The 26,086-nt window shown below is 39.7% G+C and overlaps 1 protein-coding gene across 21 annotated transcripts in view; it reads right to left on the bottom strand.

Moving 5' to 3' along the window:
• Positions 1 to 26,086, bottom strand: part of LOC106880564 (latrophilin Cirl) — a 445,635-nt gene that overhangs the window by 167,647 nt on the left and 251,902 nt on the right. For 8 of the 21 annotated variants that reach the window (XM_052970095.2, XM_089356445.1, XM_089356440.1 and 5 more), the window contains exon 1: positions 285 to 623. The exons of the other annotated variants lie outside the window; for them this stretch is intronic. The gene's annotated coding sequence lies outside the window, so the exon portion shown is untranslated. Of the gene's footprint in view, positions 1 to 284; positions 624 to 26,086 lie in introns of those variants that run through there. 21 annotated transcript variants of the gene reach the window in all.

Raw genomic sequence — 26,086 nt, 5'->3', positions numbered from 1 at the left:
CACATACACAAGCGCACGCACACACATACACATACATACATACATATATATATATATATATTTATATATATATATAACAAAATTGAGTCAGACAAATATTGCCTTATAGTCAGAAATAGGTACATACAATGAGAGACCGATAGATTAATAGAAAACTGATTGAAAGATAGATAGATAGATAGATAACAGGCTGATAAGACAACAGAATGTGATATATAGATAAGACAGCCTATCTGTGAATGCGCGCACAAGAAATAAACTTTTTTTTTGTCTTAATAACTTACCTGTGGGCTTTTCGGGTGATACAAGCCGTATAATTATGAAATTACCCGCAATCAGTAGCAGTCAACTTAAATCCAAAATAGTAAGGTAAATTTCTGCCTCCGTTTAGAAAAAAAAAATATAGATCCAAGAGTGGACAAAAGCTGAAATAAATTATTCAGGTGAATATGTATGTATGTTTAATTTACATGCAGGTTGTTTTGTGTAATGTAATAAGTCCAACGGTTCAAATACGCCTTAAAGAAAGAACTATGTATATATGTATATTTATATATGCGCACGCGCTCCGAATACACTGAACACTATACTGTCCTTTCTCTGACAGTCAGCAGTCTGTGTGTGTGTATGTATACGTCAGTGTAAGTATTCAGATATGTGAGGGCGGTTCTAAAACGTTCGTTAGTGTATACATATGTGTAAATATACTTGTGTGTATATGTGTGTACAGTCAGTCAGTAACTTCCTCCTCTCACCGCCACCAAACGGCGGCCGACTCACTACTTTTGCTGCTGCTGCTGATCACAGCTGCTGCTGCTCAATAAATATGCTGCTGCTATTGCAGCTGCTGCTGTTCTTCTTCTTCTTCTTGTTGCTGCTGCTGCTGCAGCGTCACCGTTTGTTTGTGTGCATGTGTGTTCGCTTCTCAGAAAGCACGTTGTTGAGTTAACTGACATAAGTCGGCAAGTGCGTGTGTGCGTGCATTTGTTTGTACGGTAACAACAGAGTGTAAATGTCTACATACAAGACAATACCGTACATTTTTGAATAAGAATATGTCTAAAGAGGTTGCGGAATGTGTGACAAAATTTGTGTGTTGGAAGAGTTTTTTTCTTTTTTTTTTTATAAAACATTACACATTTTGGAAGGGCTGCTAATGCCGGGTGGCGGGGTGCACAATCTCTATCTACTAGCATATTTATTCGACAAGGAGACGACGGGGAAAGTCCGTACGAAAATGCATGAATAAATGTGTGTGTGTCACTGTATGCTGTTTCACTTTCCAACTGACGAGTACAAGAGTATTTGTGAGTACGCGCGCGTTATGTGAGTGTATGCCTGTGTATGTCACTATGTTTATGCTCCTATGTGTGTACACACACACACACACACACACACATATATTCTTTTATTCTTTTACTTGATTCAGTCATTTGACTGCAGCCATGCTGGAGCACCACCTTAAGGGAATTTAAGTCGAACAAATCGACCTGAAGACTTATTCCTTGTAAGCCTAGTACTTATTCTATCGGTTTCCTTTTGCCAAACCGCTAACTTTACGGGGACGTAAACACACCAACATCGGTTGTCAAGCGATGCGGGGGGGGGGGGGACAAACACAGACACACACACACACACACACATACACACGACGGGTTTCTTTCAGTTTCCTTCAACCAAATCCACTCAAGGCTTTGATCTGCCTGAGGCTATTGTAGAAGACACTTGCCCAAGGTGCCGCGCAGTGGGACTGAACCCGGAACTATGTGGTTGGAAAGCGAGCTTCTTACCAGACAGCCACGCCTATATATATATATATATATATATATATATATATATATATATATATATATATATGTATATATACGCGCGTATGTGTGCGTGTGTACACAGCTTTTATTTTTTACTTGTTTTAGTCATCAAACTGCGGCCGGGCTGGAGCATCGCCTTGAAGGGTTCAGTCGAACAAATCGAACCCAGGATTCATTTGCTAAAACCTATCGGTTCCTTTTGCCGAACCGCAAGTTAACGGGAACGTAAATAAACCAACAGCAGTTGTCACGTGGTGGTGGTGGGAATAAACACAAACACGTATACACACACACGCACACACATATACGACAGGCTTCTTCCAGTTTCTGTCTACCAAATCCACTCACAATGCTTTGGTCAGCCAAGGGCTATAATAGATGTTTGCCCAAGAAGCCACTCAGTGGGATTGAACCCAGGACCATGTGGTTCGGAAAGCACGCGCATGCACAAACATATATATCTATGTACAGACATATCTCAACTTACGTCGTTTCGAGTTACGTCTGCTTCGAGTTCACGTCTCTCTCAGCGATCACTTATTTAAAAGCATAACAATTTTAAATAATACCCAAAAACCAATACTGAAACGAAGAGTCAAAGGGATTACATATGAAAATATGTAGAAATCGTTTAGGAAAACAGACAGAAGCTAATAAATTTTTTTAATGTTTTTATCGTGTTACATCGTTTTTCGATTAAGCTGCATACCTTGGAACTAATCGCTGACGTAAGTTGAGGTATGCCTGTATTTGAAGAGAGAGGTGGGGGTTATCTATAATCACTTAAGAGTTTGAAGTATAGCAATAAATAACACTAGAATAATAGTGATATAAAAGCGTAATATTCTGCGGTAATAAGGGACAATTCCATCCCACCACCGCCCGACGAACAATAGCAGTGTATCAAAAGTATTTTACACACCTATTGTAGTTAACTAAGCAAACTGCGGTCTTATATAGAGTAAAACACTGTCTTAAGACGCGACCGAACGCCGTAGGAAGCCGCCTGTAAATTACACACACACATATCAGGCAATGTAGTGCCTAAAGCTAAAAAGCAGCAACGGATTCGAACTCATATACCATAGCTATAGACACACACGCATAGAGCGTCCATTCATTTCAGAGTTCCGTAGACGTACTTGAGTATCTGCGTGTGTGTGTCTGTGTGTGTGTCGTTGCCTTTTTTTTTTTATTTTCTCTAACTTATTTCCCTGGAATTTTATGACAAGAATATTCCACCGTTTTATTAATTAATAAAAGTTTTAGAGAATACAGCTTACAAATATGAATGAGCAAACAAATAACAATAAAAATAAGTAGGGGGGGGGAACAACACTTTTTTTTCTTTTCTAATGGGGCATACTCTCTTAAATATATCCTGCACCAAATACTACTGGTTTTCATCTGTGAAATATTTAAGGTAACCCCATAACACTCACAGCACTATTATCGTAGCTGATGGCGAGGTCATTGCCGCTGGAGATAACTAGACACTCTTCGGAGCATCACCTGATAATCCGGTGAGACGGGACAAAATAATGACGATAAAAACTTCGCTTTTCTACGGAACATCTCGAATGCCTCGAGTTGAAAGAAAAAAATTAATTCATGGCCAAATTTATGGCATTTCTTTCCACTATCTTATCCAGTTACAGACACAGTAAAGAGCCCATCGTCTCCCGTCTACCTCGATCAGTGTTAAGGATGTGTGGGTACAGTGATATAGTCATCGGCGAAATATCGAAGTTACGGCCAGCGTTTTTCTGTTGAATAAACATTAAAAAAAACAAAAAAAAAAACAGACACTGAATTCAAATGTGTGTTTGTGTGTGTGTGTGTGAAAGAGTGTATATTAATGTAATATGTATATGTAAATGTTATATAACATATGTACATGTTTATAAATATGCATTCAGGTATATATATATACACACACATGTTTTTTACACATACACACACGCACACACACATACTCACGCATACACACACAAATATATATATATACATACCCATATATACACATATATATTAAATATACAGATTTATATATACATATAAATATATCTACGTGTAATGTGTATGCATGTGTTATAGGTGTGTGAGTGTTAATGTGTGTGTGTGTCTGTGTGATGTGCGTGTACGTGTATATATAATAGGAATGGCTGTGTGGTAAGAAGCTTGCTTTTCAACCACATGGTTCCGGGTTCAGTCCCACTGTCTGGTACCCTGGCAAGTGTCTTCTACTCTAGCCTCGGGTCGACCAGTCTTGTGAGTGGATTTGGTAGACAGAAACTGAAAGAAGCACATCGTCTATATATATATATATATATACACATATACATACATACACACACACACACGTATATATATATATATATATATATATATATATATATATATATATATATATATATATATATACACACATATATATATGTATTTGTATGTCTGTGCTTGTCTCCCCACCATCGCTTGACAACCGATGTTGGTGTGTTTACGTCCCCGTAGCTTAGAGGTTCGGCGAAGAGATTGATAGAACAAGTACATGGCCACAGTCAAATGACTGAAACATGTAAAAGAATAAAAGAGTATATAAATGTATATATATATATAACACCGCGTGTAATAACGTCTCGTGATGTCAAAGAGTAACTTAGCTATTTGATAAATAGTAGCCGATAAAATAAATATCTGACAGAAACAGGCCCTTAGTTAACATAACAGAATTAAACCTTCAAAGGTGGTGCCCCAGCATGGCCACAGACGAAGACTGGCACAATTAATGATTTAAACATGCACTAATTCCTAAAAAAACGTAAGGGATACTTGAAACTAATTTAGTTTAAAAATAAATAACACAAACACGATTTAAAGAAAGACTTAAATTGAATCAGCCTTTTCATTTTTTCTACTATATGCACAAGGCCCGAATTTTTTGGAGAGGCCGCCAGTCGATTAGATCGACCCCAATACGCAATTGATACTTAATTTATCGACCTGAAAAGATGAAAGGCAAAGTCGATCTCGGCGGAATTTGAACTCAGAACGTAAAGACAGACAGACGAAATACCACCAAGCATTTCGCCCGGCGTGCTAACGTTTCTTATTTCTTTATTGCTCACGAGGGGCTAAACATAGAGAAGACAAACAAGGACAGACAAAGGGATTAAGTCGATTACATCGACCCCAGAGCGTAACTGGTACTTAATTTATCGACCTCGAAAGGATGAAGGCAAAGTCGACCTCGGCAGAATTTGAACTCAGACGAAATACCGCTAGGCATTTCGCCCGGCGTGCTAACGTTTCTGCCAGCTCGCCGCTTTGAATCATCCTTCTATGGCCGATCGAAGTGTGCTGGCTACTAAACTAGTTTACTCAGTTTATCTAGACAGAAAATATGTTAGTATTAGGGATGGTGAGTTACAAAATTACAAATAATAAACAGATTCATGTATATAAGTATGTACTCTAGAATCTATATATATACTTATAAAGACATCTATTTAATCATATAGTGCGTGCGTGTGTGTATGTGTGTGTGTGTGTGTGTGTGTGCGTGCGCGTGCGCGCGCGCTTGTGTATGTGTGTGTGTGTGCATATATAAATGCTCACACTCATTTCTACACAAACACACACAGTATAGATATGCATGTATACATACACTGTCTACACACTCGTATATGAATGTATATATATATTTATATTTGTTTCAGTCATTGGGTTGCCACCATGCTGGGGCACCGCCTTGACGGTGCTTATACCTTACTGGTTCTTTTAACGAACCGCTAAGTTATGAGGACTGAAACAAACCAACACCAGTTGTCAAGCGATGTAGTGTCAAACACACACACATATATATGAAGAAACCGATTTTAAATAATAAGTTCTGGGATCGATTTGTTCCAATAAAACCCTTCAAGGCGGTGCTCTAGCATGGCCGCAGTCAAAAAGACTGAAGCAAGTAAAAGTATATATATAAAGAAAAAAATGGAACAAGAACGTAACAGGCGACAGCAAAACATCCGGACAGTTAGACAAAACAAAAAAGGACAGGAAAAAACAAGGATGGGTCATTCAGAGCTTCCTATCCTCAGTCGAGTTCCAGATCGTCTTTGCAGTTGCGGCCGGTTACACTCGAGACTGCTCCCATCTGGCCGGCCCCAAGAAAATCTAAGCTAAGAGCACCAGACTACTTGGAAGAAAGCAAGCGAATGTATACGAAATCAAGGACGAAAAAAAAAAACGGAGAAATGGTACACAATTAAAAATAGCATAAATATATACACGACAAGTTTCTTTCAGTTTTTGTCCAACAAATACACTCATAAGACTGCTTGGCTCAGGGATGTAGTAAAAGACACTTGAGCCAAGATCCCACACAACGGGACTGAACCCGAAACCATGTAGTTAGAAAGAACAGCGACTAGTCATGATGTAGTGGGTCATGGAAAGATGAGCTGGGAATACCATTTCGGGTGCTTATCCGAAATAAGATAATTCGAGAATGGGATGGAGTGAACGATGTGATCACAAGTTGTACTGAGCCGGATATCCTGTAACGTGCAGTTGTCAAGTGGTGTACAAGAGTTCGGAAGAGATCACTCGGAAGATCTAGGCAATGGAAAGAGGACATGATCAAGCAATTCGGGTCCAACTGGAAGAGAAAGGCACAATCAAGTGAAGAATGGTAGCGCATTGTGTGTGTACAGCGATATATAGGGATATCTGATAGTCTGATGATCGGAAACGACTAACTCTGAGTACTGGAAATCAGAACCTTTGAATTATAATGTATAAAACAATAATCCACATTTGTATTGAATCCTGTAATTTATCGCCTCTGGTGATCCAACACAAACACACGTATGTATGTATGTATGTATGTATGTATGTATGTATGTATGTATGTATGTATGTGTGGAGACGCAATGGCCCATAGGATCGCGCTTTCGATTCCCAGACCGGGCGTTGTGAGTGTTTATTGAGCGAAAACACCTAAAGCTCCACGAAGCTCCACGAAGCTCCGGTAGGGGATTGTGGCGAATCCTGCTGTGCTCTTTCACCACAAGTTTCTGTCACTCTTATTCCTTGTTTCTGTTGTGCCTGTAATTCAAAGGGTCAGCCTTGTCATACATTGTGTCATGCTGAATCTCCTTGAGAACTACGTTAAGGGTACACGTGTCTGTGGAGTGCTCAGCCACTTGCACGTCAATTTCACGAGCAAGCTGTTCCGTTGATCGGATCAACTGGAACCCTCGACGTCGTAAGCGACGGAGTGCCAACAATGTATGCGTGTGTATGTTTGTTTGTGTGTGTGTGTGTGTGTGTGTTCCGTTGAGAGAAGAGATTGGGTGAGAGTTCGCGTGACAGGAGTTCCTAAGAATCAGGGAAAACAAGCGAAATATAAGGACAACTCGCCGAATGAGGGTGTGATGTTAAAACAGCGTGCGTGTGTGTGTGTGTGTGTGTGTTCGGGTAATTTATCTTTGGTTATGGCAATAGCCATTGAAAAGGTTATCACTGGATTCGCATCCACTACTGCACTGAACAACATAGTCGTCTCATCAGACATGCTGGCCAGAAGCAGACAGCCTCTTTGCCGATAGAAATAAATATTCAATCTCGGCCGACATGGTGGTGAACCCTGCCCCCACCGAAACCACTGATCATGACTGTATATTTACCTCCATCAGTAAAGAGGCTATGTACTTCCGGCCAGCATGCCTGGTGTGTCTTCTATATTGCTCAGTGCAATAGGAGACAGGAACTCTATAGCAACTTTCTGACCGGTTATTGGCATACTAAAGATGTACTACTCACATACATAAATGTATAACGGTTCAAAATTTCTATAAGAGTGCTTTTTTCTAACTTGTTGGCAACTCACTCACACACAACTGTCTGGACGGAACGCCAGGCCGTCGCAGGATTATTCACTTTTACTTGATGAGTGGAGTGGAGCAACATGAAATGAAGTGTTTCGCTCAACAACTAAACTTATCACTTTGTTCATGAATCGAAACCACAGTCATTCGATCACGAGCGCAATACTCTAAACACTTAGCCAACCGCTTTCGCACGGGATAAAAACAGAACACTTCATGTCCGGCCAGACTCAAGATAACAGAGCGATCTTGTAATTCCCAATGTCATTGTCATGTGATCTCTTAGCTTTGAGCATCTGAACACTCTTGACGACTACTGGACAGGGAGCGTTGGAGGTGACGAGAGAATTGGCGCCAGCACCACATACTCGTAGTTTACAGTTGTGGGTGTGATGAGTGGTAAAAGTGCGAACCGTCTTGTATATGTGTTTATATATATATATATATATATATATATATATATATATATATATATATATATATATATTCTTTTATTCTTTTACACGTTCTAGTCATTTGACTGAGGCCATGCTAGAACGCCATCTTTAGTCGAAGAAATCGACGCTAAGACTTACTTTTGTTAGCCTAGTACTTATTCTATCGATCACTTTGCCGAACCGCTTGGTTTCGGGGACATAAACACACCAACATCAGTCGTCAAGCGATGGAGGGAGGGGACAAATCCAGACACAAAGATACACTCACATATATATATATATATATATATATATATATATATATATATATATATATATATATGATGAGTTTCTTTCAGTTTCCGTCTACCAAATCCACTTACAAGATTTTGGTCAGCCTGAGGATATAGTAGAAGACACTTGCCCAAGGTGCCACACAGCTACGCCTATCTCTCTCTCTCTCTCTCTCTCTCTCTCTCTCTCTCTCTCTCTCTCTCTCTCTCTCTCTCTCTCTATATATATATATATATATATATATATATATATATATATATATTGGCAAATTGAAATTTAAAATAACAAAACAACGAAAGTCAAAAGAACGTACACATAGAATGTATTAGGCTGACGCTCAGTATAAGATGTAAAAAGACGAGTGGGTAGATAACGTTTTGAGCACGGCTCTTCGTCAGAAATACGAGAAAGAAACAAAAATCCAACAAAATCACGTGTGTGGCTATACTTATAAATATATATATAATTTATTAGACATTAGATTGACGCTCAGGGAAAGTTTCAAATGGAAAACTAGGAATGATATTTCGAACATGACTCTTCGTCAGGAAGAAGAAAAAGTCCAGAGAGGAGGAAAAAGAGGAAGGAGGAGATAGTCTGGAGAAAAGCTCGTGTGTCGTTACATCTCCGAAAACACACACACACACGTGGGGGTAGATGTGTCTGTACAAAAGTGTATGTCATTGCGTCTGTTTCTCCTCACTCCCTGCTTGACGACTGGTGGTGGTATGTTTGCGTCACTAGCAATTCAACAAAAGACAACGTCAGACTATGTACCAGACTTGGAAAAAAAAAAAAAACAGTACTGGGGTGGATTTGTTCGACTAAAGATCCGTCAGACGGTACTCCAGTATGGCCGCAGTTCAATGACTAAAAACAAGTAAAAATATAATATCCATCCATGCATCCATCCATCCATCCATCTACCCCCCCCCCCCCCAAGGATATCGTTGACAGTGACTTCGAAGTTTCGGCCAATGGCCTAACTGGCCGAAACTTCGAAGTCACTATCAACAATACCCTTGACAATAATAAATTTGTACCGCACAAAAACTATAGTGTAACCCCTAAGAATACTGTAAACTTGTTTATAAAACTAAACATGAAAACAAACATGAACACTATATATATATATATATATATATATATATATATAGGGCGGGACACACAAAGGAGACATCGACTGATTTCGAAAATGGTGAAGATATATATATATATATATATATATATATATATATATATACATAGAGATAGATAGATAGATAGATGCTTGTGTGATTGCATGTATATATGTACATATATATACTATCTTTCTCTCTGTCTCTCTCTTGCGCGCGCACACACGCACAGAAGTGTTCAGATACATGACTACACATAATATATATGCACACACTCACAGACAGATCTATATGATGTGTGTTCGTGTGTTTGCATCTATTTTGCCATTCAATCAATATTTCATAATACCGACAGTTACCTTTCTGAGATGCTGATGGTGGGTCCTGTGAGCGTGTGTGCGCTTGTGTTGATGACATCAGGGAATGTATCGATCTTTTACAGATGTGTGTGTGTGTGTGTGTGTGTGTGCGTGTGTGTGTGTGGGGGGGTGTCTGTGTGTGTGCATGTATGTGTGTGTGTGTGTGTGTGTTACAATCCCTGTGTGCATGTGCATGTACAATAGCACACGCATGTATATATATATATATATATATATATATATATATATATATATATATGTACGTACATACATATACAGGGAAGACACGTGGCCTAGTGGTTAAGGCGCTGCTGTCACGATCGCGAAACCGTGAGTTCGAATCCAGGACCGGGCATTTCGTTGCGTTCTTGAACGAAACACTTCATATTACGTTGCACTGAGATTACTTCGACGTCTGATGTGTGATACACCGTGAACCTAGACAAGCGATGTCGACATGCTGTAGGGAGTGAGCTTTCGTACAGCACAAACATTTGATCACTGCAAACAGTTACGTACAGGGGTCGATGTAATCGACTTAATCTCTTTGTCAGTCCGTGTTTGTCCCCTCTGTGTTTAGCCCCTTGTGGGCAATAGAGAAATAAAAAAACGTTAGCACGCCAGGCGAAAATTTTAGCGGTATTTCGTCTGTCTTTATGTTCTGAGTTCAAATTCCACCGAGGTCGACTTTGCCTTTTATCTTTTCGGGGTCGATAAATTAAGTACCAGTTGCGTACTGGGGTCGATCTAATCGACTGATCCACTCCCCCAAAATTTCTGGCGTTGTGCCTAGAGTAGGAAAGAATCGTTAGCACACTGGGGAAAATGCTTAGCATCATTTCGTTCGCCTTGACATTCCGCGTTCAAAATCCTGCCGTGGTCGATTTTAACTTTTAGCCTTTCGAGGTCGATAAAACAAGTACTAGTTAAATACTGGGGTCGATGTAATCGACTTTCCCTTTCTTCCGAAGTTGCTGGCCTCGTGCCAAAATTTGAAACCAATAGCAAGAATTACTGACAATTACTCGAAGATTTAATATAATCAATTTTGTTCGGGTGCTGGCACACATCATTGGTTATAACGCGTCTGCTATAACCGTATGCTGGTTTAATTATAAGTATGTTTGCGCGTATACACGGGTAGGTACACATACTCATGAATATGTGCAATTCCTGTAGAAAAGCCTGCACATATAAGAACCTAAGCACACACACACACACACACACACACACACATATATGGTACTCCGTCGGTCGCGACGACGTGTGTTCTGGTTGATCCGATCAACTGAACAGACTGCTCGTGAAATTAACGTACAAGTGCCTGAGCACTCCACAAATACATATGCCCTTAGCATAATTCTCTGGGAGATTCAGCGTGACACAGAATGTGATATTGCCGACCCTTTGGATTACAGGTACAGTTCATTTTTGCCAGCTGAATGGACTGGAGTTACGAGAAATAAAGTGTCCTGCTCAAGGGCGCAAGGTGCCGTGGCGTATCGAACTTACGATCATAAGCCGAATGCCCTCACCACTAAACCACGTGCCCATGTGTGTGTGTGTGTGTGTGTGTGTGTGTGTGTGTGTGTGTGTGTGTGTGTATTTATATATTAGAGCACAATATGCAACGATTATCATTAATTTATACTTATATCTCTGTAAATGTATGCGCAGGAGTGGCTGTGTGGTAAGTAGCTTGCTTACCAGCCACATGGTTCCGGGTTCAGTCCCACTGCGTGGCACCTTGGGCAAGTGTCTTCTACTATAGCCTCGGGTCGACCAAAGCCTTGTGAGTGGATTTAGTAGACGGAAACTGAAAGAAGCCCGTTGTATATATGTATATATATATATATATATATATAAGTGTGTGTGTGTTTGTGTGTCTGAGTTTGTCCCCCCTCCCGCCAACATCGCTTGACAACCGATGCTGGTGTGTTTACGTCCCCGTAACTTAGCGGTTCGGCAAAGAGACCGACAGAATAAGTACTAGGCTTACAAAGAATAAGCTCTGGGGTCGATTTGCTCGACTAAAGGCGGTGCTCCAGCATGGCCGCAGTCAAATGACAAACAAGTAAGAGAGAGAGAGAGAGTACACACACACACACAATTCCAAAATGCATTTCACGGATGCTCCGAGATGTTTCATCAGTGATGTCTCCGCACTCTCAGGGGTTTTCGTGTCATAAAACATCAGATTCCTCATCCAGTTGTCCACCCCGACATTGATCAAGTCCTAGGCTGTAACACTCTCTAGCAGCGAACCACTGGTCTTCCCTGGCCCCTCTCCTACACACATGCATACAAACATAATTTATTTCGGTTTATGCAGTCATTGATTCGGAAATTCTCAGGACGTCCGGCTAAAGAAATTTAGCAGAAGTATATTCTTGTGTCACTGGACGTTGAAAACATTCATATCAAACGATATCGAATAAAAACTCTAGCTAAGATTTGTGATACCGATTGCAGCTCTGACTTCAAAGGATGGCATTAATCAAGTTAGAACAATAACATCACTTTACTAAGGAAGCAAGCTGACAGAAAGGTTAGCACGTTCTGAGTTCAAATTCTGTCCAGGTCGACTTCGCCTTTCATTCTTTCGGGGTCGATAAATTACGTACCAGTTGTGTACTGGGTCGATCTAAGCGACTGGTCCCTCCCCCAAAAAATTCCGGGCCTTGTGGCTAGAGCAGAAAAGAATAATATCACTTTATTGGAAACCCGAAGATCTGTGTTCTTTTCTTCACTTTATTCTGTCTTCACGGAGTGTCTTGATAATTCTTAAGAAGTAAAGGAAGCATCAGTAGCATTCAAATACTTCCATGTGGTTAACAAGTTTGCTTTCCATCCACGTGGTCTTTGACTAAGCCACACACGCTACTCGCAACCCGCCCCCCCCCCCACCTACACACACGCATGAAAAAGCATATATGCATTTCCCAACACATTCACAAAGATTCACACACACGCACACACACACACGCGCACGCACGCACGCACACACAGAGGAGTTTCGGAAAATTCACAGGACCCGACATTTAGCCCCTCATAACTTTCTGGAAAATAGGTATTTTTTAATGAAAATTTATACAAATATCTTTCAAACGATATAGATTACGATTACGAAGAAATTTGTTGGCAAAATTTTTGGAAGGGGGCAAGGCGTTCAAGAAAACGGAATTTCGGATCAGGCGGCCCACATAAGTTGGAATTTCTCCGTTTTGACGGGGATTTTCCCCCAATATTCTTCATCAAAGTCCTCAAAATGATGGGAGGCATCTTTTCACGAAAAAAAAAAAAAAATTTGAAATTTTTTTTTCACCCCCTCCCTAGTCCGGAACGATTTTAGCCGTTTTTACACTCTCCAACTTACAGTCAGTTATTTTTCGGCCATGTAACGACACACAGTGCTTTTCTCTGGACTATTTCTCCCTCTCTGAACTTTTTCCTCTTTCTGAAACGTTATTGCTACTCCTATTTTTTCATCTAAAACTTGTACTGAACATCATTCTAATATATCCACTGTGAACGTCTAATTTTTTTTTTTTTTCCTGTTTTCTTTTTTTATTTGACTATATATAGGCAAATCGTGATTTTTCTTGTTCTAGCAAACTTATTTGTACATTGTATAGGCCATGTGCTCAGAGCCCGGTGATTGCTTGAAGACACATGGCAACCAATTTTATCCGTGTCAAGCAGATTCTCCGGTAATCCTTCCGTGAGAGGCAAAATTCTCCGTTAATCCTTCCATTACTTACTCTGCCACCACCATCTGTCATGGGATCCTACTTTTACGGTACCATCGCTCTGATCCCCCCCCCACCCCCATTATAACTCTCACTCCAGCCCTGTATCAATTTCCATGGTTGCCTCCCATACCTAGATTCCACGCTGTATCGGTGATCTCGTCATCATGTAAGAAATGTCTCCGTTAGTTCTTTGATTATATGAGATTAGTCTTTATCAACGATTGAAAATTGCTGAAGAAAACTTTCCGTAAATAGCCAGGCAGTTGCTTAAGTTTAAAGATTCTCACGAACATGACGTACTTTGGTCCTTCTCTGATAAGAAAACCATCGGTTATGTGCATATCTTTCTGGCATGCCCAGAGTGACGCGCACTAAGTTTCCATCAAATGAGTCGGTTTTAGAAGTGGTGAGTAACGAAGGTCATATCATGCCATTTCACGTCTTTCCAGGGGATTATAGAATTAATGGTAGATGCGTTGAGGTTCTAATGATAGTTGTTAAACCCGGGAGGGATAAAGTACACTGCGAAAGGTCATACGTGTTTCGAAACTGACCCAGTATTATTTAAAAAAACCTACGTAATCCAAGAATGGAATTCAGACAATTTTTACGATCGTGTAACACCAAATTGTAGCCTCAAAACTTACTAGATTTAAATCTCATGAACACGTACGGTTGGATGATTCTTAAAAGGGAGATTAATCGGTAGCATTCTAATAATACTATAGCTTTATTGAGGGCAACTATTGTCCAGATGATGTCTGAATTTTAGAGCAGGCATGGAAACCATTCCGGTCCCGCATGGGAGCAGTCATCGAAACTGAAGACGAATTCGTAGAATAATCGTGTCAGAAAGCTTATAAAGAATACGTGCATGAAAATCTATTAAAATTCATTTGATTTTTGTTAGATAAGAATTGCTTTATCAAATTACCAAATGTGTTCTCAAATACCTCCCGCGACACTTACACACACGTATGCACACACTCATTAACTAATTAATATCTGTCTGTCTGTATGTCTGTCTCACAAACACATATATATGTAACGATAAATGTTATAGTTAGCAGGGTTACCATTTGTAACGGAGTTAGACATCAAGGAGCATCAATTGTAACGCAAGATGCAGTAATTCGTTTTGAGTAGTTATCAAAATTGTAACGGGTGTTGATGTTGCAGGTAAAGCCATGACTCGACGGGCAGGTATGGGTAATATAAGTCGGAAAGCATGTAAAGAGAGTTAATTTTTCCTTGTATAAGTGTGTATAATGTTCTTGTCATTGTATCAGTAGGAAAGAGAAAGAGAGACAGAATGATGTCGTAGAGAAAAAAAATGAGCTAGTGAGAAAGTGAGAGTGGTGGAACGAGACAACTGCTTCGTTGGTGAGTTACCATAGTTGTCCCTCGTTGACGTTTCATTCAGAGATGGCGTTTCGTTCAGCCGGTCAGCCAACTCCCCTGTTAGTCGGTTCTCGCTAACTTTTTCTTACGGAATTTTAGTATTTATAATTATGCAGACTATCTAGAAAAATGGGTATATAGCCGAGGACAATGGGCAGCTCGATGTAGGTCGCTTCAACTTTTGATGGCATAGAAGAAGTCAAGAGTTAAACGTAAAGTACATAAATTGACTTGGCAAGGCCATGTGTGGAATGTAACTCCTGTCAACTATCGTTTTTCTGTACAAAAAAAAAAAAAAAAAAAAAAAAACGCTGCTGAAATGCTAAGGGAAACTTGCCGATTCAGGTTCGAATCTACTCTATGCCTAAATGAAGTCACTACATATATATTAATTGATTAATTACTGAACAGGAGTTACATAATTACCTTCATTAGCTTACACCTGTTTTGGCTATATGGAATTCATCTCTGGATGCAGAGCAATTTATAGCGAATGCAGCTGTAAACTAACAAGGTGATTACACAACTCCTGTTCTTCTGTCGTGTATTTATTAATTAATATTATACCCTGTACTTGTTCGTATAAGAGTCCAGAACGGAAGGCAGTGGATTCTCATGACCTCATTGCCAGAACTTAGTAAGGCTGTGCATTATAAGTATACTGAAGCTATATGTGTGTGTGTGTGTGTTTGTGTGTGTGTGTATTTGATTAACGAGAGAGAGGAAGAAGATAGAAGATACAAGAATCCTTATTGATCACAATTGTTTCTACTCATCTAGCATCGATCCCTCGAGGGTGAAATTGATGGTAGATGGGACACCGAACATCTGGTTTAGGTGTATTCCTCGGGTGAAGTTTGTTTTTTTAACAACTAATACCTCTTATATGCCATCAAGTACGGCAATACTTTGTAAGGTATATCCCAAAGTTTTTTTTTTACTATTCTGTCCTTTAAACGCTGTTTAAAATGTGATCCTATTTCCTTCTTGATCTGTATACTTCGTCTGGAAATTTGTGAATATTTGAACATTGTTCTTTTTGCGAATAGCTCCTTCAGGTAGGAAGCTGGCTCTTCATGATAGAACGCTAGCTTTCCTCCTTTATAAGATATGAATTCTTCTTCAGCAAAGAGCGTCAGCTCTTCACTAGGGGTGTACTCTATGTCGCATTTTTATAGCTTTTTAAAAGACTTTTCATTGACTCCCTTTTCGTTTTGCTGACTCCCTTTTCGTCTTTTCTCTTCTGTTTTTTTTCTCCACGAAAATGTTCGCTTATATCTTTCAGCTTCTGTCTGGTCTCCATCCTCATAAGTATATAGGGATGTGCTTCTAGGAAAAGGTACTTCCTGATAATTTAGCATTAGGTGTTATTGTTGTTGTTGATGTTGTCGTCGTTGCTTTTGGTGACTCTCTTTGTCTTTGTTGATTCCGGCTGGAAGATGGAGTTTATTGTTTCATGTTTCACTCCTAGTTATGAGGACGAGGCAATTTTATTTGCTGACTCACAAGTTGATCATGGTGTTGTGTTACGGCCGATAACCTCCATAATTCTTATTATGGCGTCTTTTTCTTTTTCTTTTAGGATTTCCGTTCAGAAAGCTCTAAAATGAATTTGGCTTACACATGTATAGCAGTTAGGTCGTCTACCTTGGATACTGAGTTTTAAGGTCTTCTCTTCAGCACCCAGTGGCGTAGCTAAAGTGTGTGCTACCAGGGGTAACCTTTGAGAATGTCACCCTACCAGGTCACCGCACCTACACAAGCTTGACTTATACAGTAGATTCAAAAGTACCGCTTCCATAAAAATATCGCCCGGCGTGGACCCACCCCTCGTTTCACGTCCTGTCTACGCTACAATCAGTGCCCACCACAGAATACAGTTTTGATATTGTATTGTTTTATCATACTGTGGTGTCATCAAGATTTGTAATCCATGGTGGTTCCACCCGACTGCATATCGCTAAATATTAAAATCGGCATTGACCACATGTCTATATCATACCACGAAGGTAACCTAACCAGAAATGGATATCGTTACCAATGTCCTGATGGTGACCCTTGAGTTTCTCCTTTCCAAACAAATACTATCAGACCAGTTTATGGGCAGGTGTTTTGCATACTGTTTGGGCTTACACTTTCGCCCTGTCCTATGCTTTAAAGGTAATACGGATAGGGTCCATTTATCCAACCCCGTTCACAATGTAAGAGATTTAACTTGAAGTAACTTCCAGGGCTGTCTCCAATTTTTATTTGAATGGAACAAGTAAGTGGCCCTCTTCAACACTACAGATCACTTCATTACTCATTGATCTGTAGCAGGTACCTCTGTACACCAAGGATCTGCAAACTCAAGGAAACGGAAGGAACAACATATCATATTCAACTTGGAAACCATGGTACTAATGGGCTTAAATGAATGTTTTCCTTTTTGCTCCTTCTAATCCCTGCTTCATCCTTTAGCTCTCCTCTCTCTTTTTATTTCCTTTTCATTTTCTCTCTCTATCTCTCTCTTCCTCCCTCTCCCTCTCTCATTACTTCCTATCTATGCATTCATTCTCATGTTGTTTTGCATTCTCTATCATGTATCCCATTACAACTCCCTATCCAAAACTATTCTTCAGGGCATAGTTGAGGAAGGGCAAAAAAGGGGCAGACAGAAAATCCTAGTTTGACAGCATCAAGAATTGGACATGTCACAACACAGCAAACCTGCTGTGCATGACAGAGAATAGAAGACTAGTGGCAATGGATGATAACGAAAGCTTCTAGAGTGGTACTCCAATGACTGGCTGCATCAGTTAAGAAATTTTGATGATGATGATCAGTAGACTACCAGCTACTCTTACATAGAGGATTAATACTCTTGCCATGTAGTGTTTTTTTCCCTGTCATCCCAATCTGGAAGAGGGACTCTGTCCTAAATCCCAAATGCTGGAAACTCATTCCTCGTGGCAACATTGAAATTCTTCTGTTATTTTTCCAGTAAATACATCTTTTACCAAATCAGACCACCACTAGTCTCCTTGGATTCCGTTTTATCTAATTACATACATACATACATACATACATACCTATATACATATGTATGTCTGTGTATATGTAAATATATATGTATATGCATATAGATATGTATATACATGCATGTATGTATGTAGTTTTGTATGTGTGTATATATATATATATATATATATATATATATATATATATACATACACATATACACATATATATATATATATACATACATACATGCATATACGTACATATCCATAATATACAGAGAGACAGACACATGAAAGTATTATATATACATACACGGTGCTCTACATAAACGTTAGAAAAAAAACTGTTAAATTGCTTAAAATGACCACTTTTTCTATTCATGATAATTTTGCAAAATAAATACAAAAACGAAATATTCATGATAAGTTTCTCTGGAAATGTCAGTTTGTGAGGGTAGTTAGGTGGGAACGGGGTGGTTGAGTTTGTGGTAATGGTAGTGAAGTTTGTGACTTTAGATGTGATGCTTCTAAGGCAAGAGATGGCGTTTGTTACAATATGATCTCGTAATGAAGTTTGTAACCATAGCTGTGTAAGTGGTGATATTTGTGAGATTGCACTTTTGCTGTTGCATGGTGAGGCGGTGCAGAGAGTACTGTCTCTTAGTGTAGTTGCACTAGTGGATGGCAGTATAATGTGTGTGTGAATAAGTGGTGGTGGTGATAGTGGGGCAGGTGAATGTAGTTGCTGCAGATGTGATTGCTGTTGTTGTTGTTGTTAAACCCCAGGTCATACACTGAACTAAGATCAATGACATTCCAATGATCTATATGTCTTGTGATCTGCAGTCAATAAGTACATACTACAGGGCCTTATGAAGGCGCATGACTCAGCGGTTAGAGTGTTGGGCTCACGATCGTGAGGTAGTGAGTTTGATTTCTTGACCAGGCTATGTGTTGTGTTCTTGAGCAAGACACTTTATTTCACGTTGCTCCAGTTCACTCACCTGTAGAAATGAGTTGCCACATCACTGGTGCCAAGCTGTATTGGCCTTTGCCTTTCCCTTAGATAACACTAGTGGCATGGAGAGGGAAACCTGATATGCATGGGTGACTGCTGGTCTTTCATAAACAACCTTACCAAGACTTGTGCTTCAGAAGGGAACTTTTTAGGTGTAATCCCATGGTCATTCATGACTGAAGGGGGTCTTTTACAGGGCCTAGTGCATTGATTTGCTTGGGGGCCTATAATGTTACCAAGATGGCCCTGGTTACTCATTTACAGTTGAATGGACTAGAGCAACACAAAGTGTTTTGCTCAAGAACACAAAGCACTAAATATACCAAAAGTGTTCATTACATAATATGTCCTTTCTCTTTTTTTTTGAAACTAAAAGTGTACTTTGAGGGAGATTTGCTTACTATTTCAAGCATATTGAAAATCATATAGTTGGATTCTTTGTTGGACCAACCTGTTACTTAGTCCAAGATCAGGCATGGGCAACCTTTATCGAGAAGCAGGCTACATGAAACATGTCTCATTATCCGGTAGGCTGCACTTCTAAAAAACTTCAGGGTAATTTTTTCAAGGTGTGGGTATCCAGGAAGTCCCACGGGCCACATTTTACCCATGGCTGCTCGATACCAATCCTAATCCAGCAAAGCTAAGATAAAATATATTACAACAGCAACTAACCCATTTTATTCCCCTGTGTGCAGAGACTCCAGAACCATATTATTCATTATGCACTTTTCTAAAACAGTAGAGTGTAATTTGAGTAAATTTAGCTGTTATTTCTAGCTGGACAAATGACCGTATAGAGACTCTCTTATTGGCAAGACCTGTGTAGTAGGTTGAAGTGACACATATGATTAAGTGGATTCTGTGAATGTGGTTGTGATTGTATGTGAGTGCAGTGAGTTTATAAAGGATAGTGTGTAGTGGTGGAGGTGGCAGTGGTATGTGAATGCAGTTTTATTTATAAGGTGTGGTTGGTAGATAGTAGTAGTGTTGTTTTCTTGCTTGTGGTGTTTAACATTGTGACCTGCATATATATATATATTCTTTTATTCTTTTACTTGTTTCATTCATTTCACTGCAGCCATGCTGGAGCACTGCTTTTAGTCGAACAAATTGACCTCAGGATTTTTTCTTTGTAAGCCTAGTACTTATTCTGTCAGTCTCTTTTGCCAAACTGCTAAGTTACAAGGATGTAAACACATCAACATCGGTTGTCAAGCAATGGAGGCAGGGGGACAAACACAGACACACACACAAATATATACATACATACATATATATATATATATATATATATATGTACATATACGACAGGCTTCTTTCAGTTTCTGTCTACCAAATCCACTCACAAGGCTTTGGTCAGCCTGAGGCTATGGTAGAAGACACTTGCCCAAGGTACCATGCAGTGGGACTGAACCCAGAACTATGTGGTTGGGAAGCAAACTTCTTACCACACAGCCACACATCTGATATATATATATATTTATATATAAATATATGAGTGGGTGCTGAAAAGTTCTTGGCTTTGGGTAAAAGAAAATTCAGAATGACCATTTAATTATGATTTTATTCAACATATTTCCCTCTTGCTGCAGCAGTCCTTAAATTTTCCTAAGCCCTGTAAAAAAAAGTCAGAAGGTTGGGCTTCCAATCAGGACTTTAAAGCCAAGAACTTTTCAGTACCCCCTTGTGTGTATATACATACATATATATACACATATATATATATATACTCTTTACACTTTATTCTTTTACTTGTTTCAGTCATTTGACTGCGGCCATGCTGGAGCACCGCCTTTAGTCGAGCAAATCGACCCCAGGACTTATTCTTTAGAAGCCTAGTACTTATTCTATCAGTCTCTTTTACCGAACCGCTAAGTTACGGGGACGTAAACACACCAGCATCGGTTGTCAAGCGATGTTGGGGGGGGGGGACAAACACAGACACACAAACACACATATATATATATATATATATATATATATATATACATATACATATACACACGACGGGTTTCTTTCAGTTTCCGTCTACCAAATCCACTCACAAAGCTTTGGTCGGCCCAAGGCTATAGTAGAAGACACTTGCCCAAGGTGCCACGCAGTGGCACTGAACACGGAACTATGTGGTTGGTAAGCAAGCTACTTACAACACAGCCACTCCATATATGTATGTATGTATGTATGTATGTAGTGGCCTTACAAAGAGGATAAAAATATAAATACAAAATTAAGTCACCCACCCTCAATTGTCCTTCCCTCCCATGGAGCAAGGTAACTTTCTGTTATCACTACAACATCAACTCACATCTTTCTCACTACCTCCTCCTAAACCCTCACCCTTTTCTTTCAGTAATTGGGTAGGAAGATTGCTACTTGTCCTGTAGTAGTCATAGTAGTAGCGGTAGTGGCAGTGGCAGTAGTGATGATAAGGGTGGTGGTAGTGATGATGGTGGTGCTGCTGATGGTGGTGGTGATGGTGATGATGGTGGTGGTGGTGATGATGGTGGTGGTGGTGGTGGTGGTAGTAGTAGTAGTGGTAGCAGCAGCAACAGCAACCGTACCAACAGCAGCAGCAGCAGTAGTAGTAGTAGTAGTAGTAGTAGTAGTAGTAGTAGTAGTAGTGATGGTGGTGGTGTTGGTAACAGCAGTAGTAGTGGTGGTGTCACTGATGGTTGTCAAAATAGAGTGTTGACAACAGCATCTAGTGGTGATAATGATATAAAAAGAACTCATAGCAGTGTCGGTGGTGGTGGTGATAGTAGTAGTAGTAAACGTACCGGAATAGCTGTAGTAATGATGGTAGTAAAAGTAGTTGTAGTGATGGTAATAAAAGTAGTCAGCAGTAGTTGTCATAGTAGTGGTGATTGTGATAGCAAAAGTAGCAGTGGGAGTGAGAGTGATTATGGAAGTTACTGTAAAAGTAGTGTTGGCAGTAGTAGTAGTAGTAGTAGTAGTAGTAGTAGTAGTAGTAGAAGCAGTAGAAGCAGCAGGAGGAGAGTGAGGATGGCCTGATGAGTGAGATTTATTTGGCAGTGATCTCTGTGTCCTGAAATTTGTGAGCCATGAGGATAATGTCAGATGTTTATGTCATAATAATGTTTCAGAACAAATGTGGCGGCGGTGGTGGTGGTGGTGGTATTGGCAGTGAAGTGATGGTGGTGGTGGTGGCGGTGAAGTGATGGTGGTGGTAGTGGCGGTGAAGTGATGGTGGTGGTGGTGGTGGTGGTGGATGAATTGGTAGTTATGGGAGGTGAGATAGTGATGATGGTAGTGCTGGTGGTGGTGGTGATGATGGTGGTGGTGGAAGAGGATGGGTAGTCTGCTTAAGTAGGTGTGAGGTGGTGGTGGTGGTGGTAGAGGTGAGAGTTGGAGGGCGGGAAGGTTGGGAGAATATACCAGTGACAATGATGGTTTTCCCAGAGGCTACTTATGTATATCTGAGGTAAGGGGTAGCTTCTCGGTAGGATCTGCTTAAGAAGGTAGATTAATAAATAGCATAAGACGAAAACATAGAGTCTGAGAAGGAAACTAATGATGGCTGGACTGGTTGGAACACACCCACCCTAGTCCCATTGTAGAATTATTTATTTTTTTTACCTAATGTATTTTGTAGATTGCTAGCTAACTAGGTTGATGACTAGCTGCTTGTTGTTGCTGCTGTGATTGTTGTTCACTTTGATGATGATGATAATAAACTTTCCAAATCTGCAGTTCAGATACTCCCTTCTATCCTGTACAACTCAATAAAAATATGAAAGGGATAAATAGCCTGTCTAATAATATTTTTATGTGATTTTTTTTTTCCAAACAAGGCTTGAGGCCAATGTAATGTAAGGGACCATAAAGAAGGAAAAGAAAGGGGCATTCAAATTCAAAAGATGTCCTATTGACAGAAAGCTTATAGGACTGTAATGCATAGTTTAGAGGAAAACCAGATGATGGTAATGAGTTCCAGAAAGCAGCAGTTCAAGGAAAGAAGTAATTAGAATGAAAGGACTTATGACTAATAGGAAATTCAATAGGGAAATGACATGCCAGGAAGGAGAAGCCAGTGACATGCTTAAAGGTCTTGATAAAGCAGGGGTTCTCAACAATTTTTTTATCTATGGGCTCCTTTGGTTCCTATTTGATTCTTGTTGACCCTCAAAGCCATTCAATATTTAAAATCTAGTTTTATAGAAACTTCTTATGAAATTCCTATTTTGTTTTTCGCACTTTAACTTTTGTAAGTTGAACTATGTAAAATGTTGGAGAAAGAAACCTAGCTGTTTCTTGCAATACACACCAATACATACATGTAAAGCAAAATTTTTTAGCGGCCATTAAGATACTATTGTGGATCTCAATTTACTAATTTGTTGCATGGATCCCACCCAAAAATCTTATATGGAACATCAAGGACCATATGGACTCCAGTTGAGAACTACTGTGATAGAGGGTATTAGACCAGAGAATTCATCACAGGAGGTGCAATGGTCCAGTGGTTAGGGCAGTGGACTCACGGTCATAGGATCGCGGTTTTGATTCCCAGACCAAGCATTGTGAGTGTTTATTGAGCGAAAACACCTAAAGCTCCACGAGGCTCTGGCAGGGGATGGTGGTGAACCCTGCTGTACTCTTTCACCACAACTTTCTCTCACTCTTTCTTCCCATTTCTGTTGTGCCTGTAATTCAAAGGGTCAGCCTTGTCACACTGTGTCACGCTGAATATCCCTGAGAACTATGTTAAGGGTACACGTGTCTGTGGAGTGCTCAGCCACTTGCATGTTAATTTTATGAGCAGGCTGTTCCGTTGATTGGATCAACTGGAACCCTCGACGTCGTAAGCGACGGAGTGCCAACAACAAAAATTGATCACAGCCATGACCATGAAAGTACTTATAGAAAAGACATGATAATGATACTTTTTGATGATGAGCCAAAGATTTCAGTCTAGTAAGGTAGAGAAAAGAGGACCCACCATCTTAACAATAAAATCATAATGATGGTGGTGATGATGATTTCTTTTATTGGCCATTAGGGCCCAAGATATTTACGATAAGAGGATGAAATACTAACACAACACAAATAATAATTCTTTCTAATTCATTTTTTTTTTGCCAGAAGGCCAGTAATTTTGAAGAAAGTGGGGTAGGATGATTACATTGACCCCAGTATCTGACAGGTACTTTGTTTCATTGACCCTGAAAGGAGGAAAGGCGAAATCAATCTAAGTGGAATTTAAACCCAGAATGTAAAGAGTCAGAAGAAATGCTGCTCAGCATTTTGTCCAACAGGCTAATGATTCCACCAGATCACCAATAATAATAATAATAATAATGTTTCCTAACATCTGCACACAGTGATATATTTGTAGGTGAAAGGGTTTGTTAATTGAATCGACTCAAGTGAATAACTGATACTTATTTTATTGAGTCTCAGGACTTAGATATAAACTACATCTGCTCTATCATCTCTGTTATTCAACTGTAACCATAAATGGAATGTATTCACAGATATGTCTCTGAGTGGGATTATATTAATTTGGCAATATATCAAACAGAATGAGAAATGAGAAGGTAGTCCACAATTTGTATCTGGCAATGGTTGAACTGCATAAAGACTTATATAAATTGACAATTATGTGAAGGAAGATTATCCTGATGTTTTTATCAAACACAGAGAAGCAGAGTTTTGGATACCAATAGAAATCTTGATTCCTCTGAACAGAAAGTACTTTCATTATGAAGTAGAAAAAAAATTTTGAGATTGAAATAAATAAGATGCAAGGTATGAAAGTCTTGAAAACGCTATTGATAATTGCTACACTGGGTTTCATAAAGAATCACAGACGATAAGCTTAACAAGAGTTCACATAAAATACGTCATCATCACCATTTAACGTCCATCTTTCATGCTGGCATGGGTTGGACAGTTTGACAAGATCTAATGGGTTCAAGGACTGTATTGTGTTCCAGTGTCTGCTTGGCATGGTTTCTACAGCTGGACACCTTTCCTAATGCCAACCACTTCACAGTGTGCATAGGTGCTTTTCTCATACTATCAGTACTAGTGAAGTAACCATGCAGTTTGCTAGCCTATGAAACTCAATAGGTGGGGTTTTATATTAGCAGGTGATGGTTAAGATACGAGAGAAGTGGATGGGGCAGAACAAGTTGTTGATGCTGAGGATCTACATGGCTACTCACATTTAGGATAAGTGAGAAATGAGCCAGTAGCAGCTGTGAAGAGTAAGTGGTGATGAAGAGTCCAGGTGGCACTACAAGGCACGAGGTGAGTAGAAATGAGTAGGAACAGAGAAACCAGGAGTGTGAATGGATGGGAGTTTGCATAAGTGTATGGGGGAAGGCAAGAGAAAGAGGGGAAATGGGAAGGCAGGAAGGGTCACAAACTTCAAAATAAAAATATTCTACAAATTATCTTTTCAAATCAATTACAAAATTTACCAAACTTATAAAAGTAACAATAAAAACAGCTCTATAAAACCAGTAAAAACTAAAAATAAAAACCCAAAGAAAATGAACCAAATTATAACAAGTTTTGGCCTCTATGGCTGAAGCACTAGCATAGCTAGAGTGTGTGCTGCCCATGGTGGCCCTTCCGTTTGTTGCCCCCGGGCTGCACAAAAAACACATATTGGCAACAGCAGACCTAAAAGTGTCATCCAGGGTAGACCGCCCCAACCGCCCCACCCCCTAGCTACACTAGTGGGCTGAATGATGTAATGGTATGACTAGTGTTTCAGTGGAAATCTTATATGAAACCAGTTAGGCACAAAGCAGCAATTTTGACTGGTACTTTACTTTATTGATCTTGGGAGAATGAAATGCAAAGATGATATCTGTGAGATTTGAACTCAGAATGTAAAGAGCGGAAACAATTACTATGAGGCATTTTTTTTTCTCTTTACTGATTTGTCAATCCACTACCCTGCTGCTATACTAACACTAATTTCTTGTGATAAGTTGAATAGTGAGGGGGAAGTGCCATCCAGTGCTCCCCCTTAGCCATGGGCAAATTTGTC

Source organism: Octopus bimaculoides, chromosome 8 (genome assembly GCF_046866305.1).
Source record: "Octopus bimaculoides isolate indiv1 chromosome 8, ASM4686630v1, whole genome shotgun sequence".
In the NCBI taxonomy this organism is placed as follows: Eukaryota; Metazoa; Mollusca; class Cephalopoda; order Octopoda; family Octopodidae; genus Octopus; species Octopus bimaculoides.
Note: the sequence above shows the minus strand (reverse complement) of the source record. Positions and strands in the feature narration are given on the sequence as shown.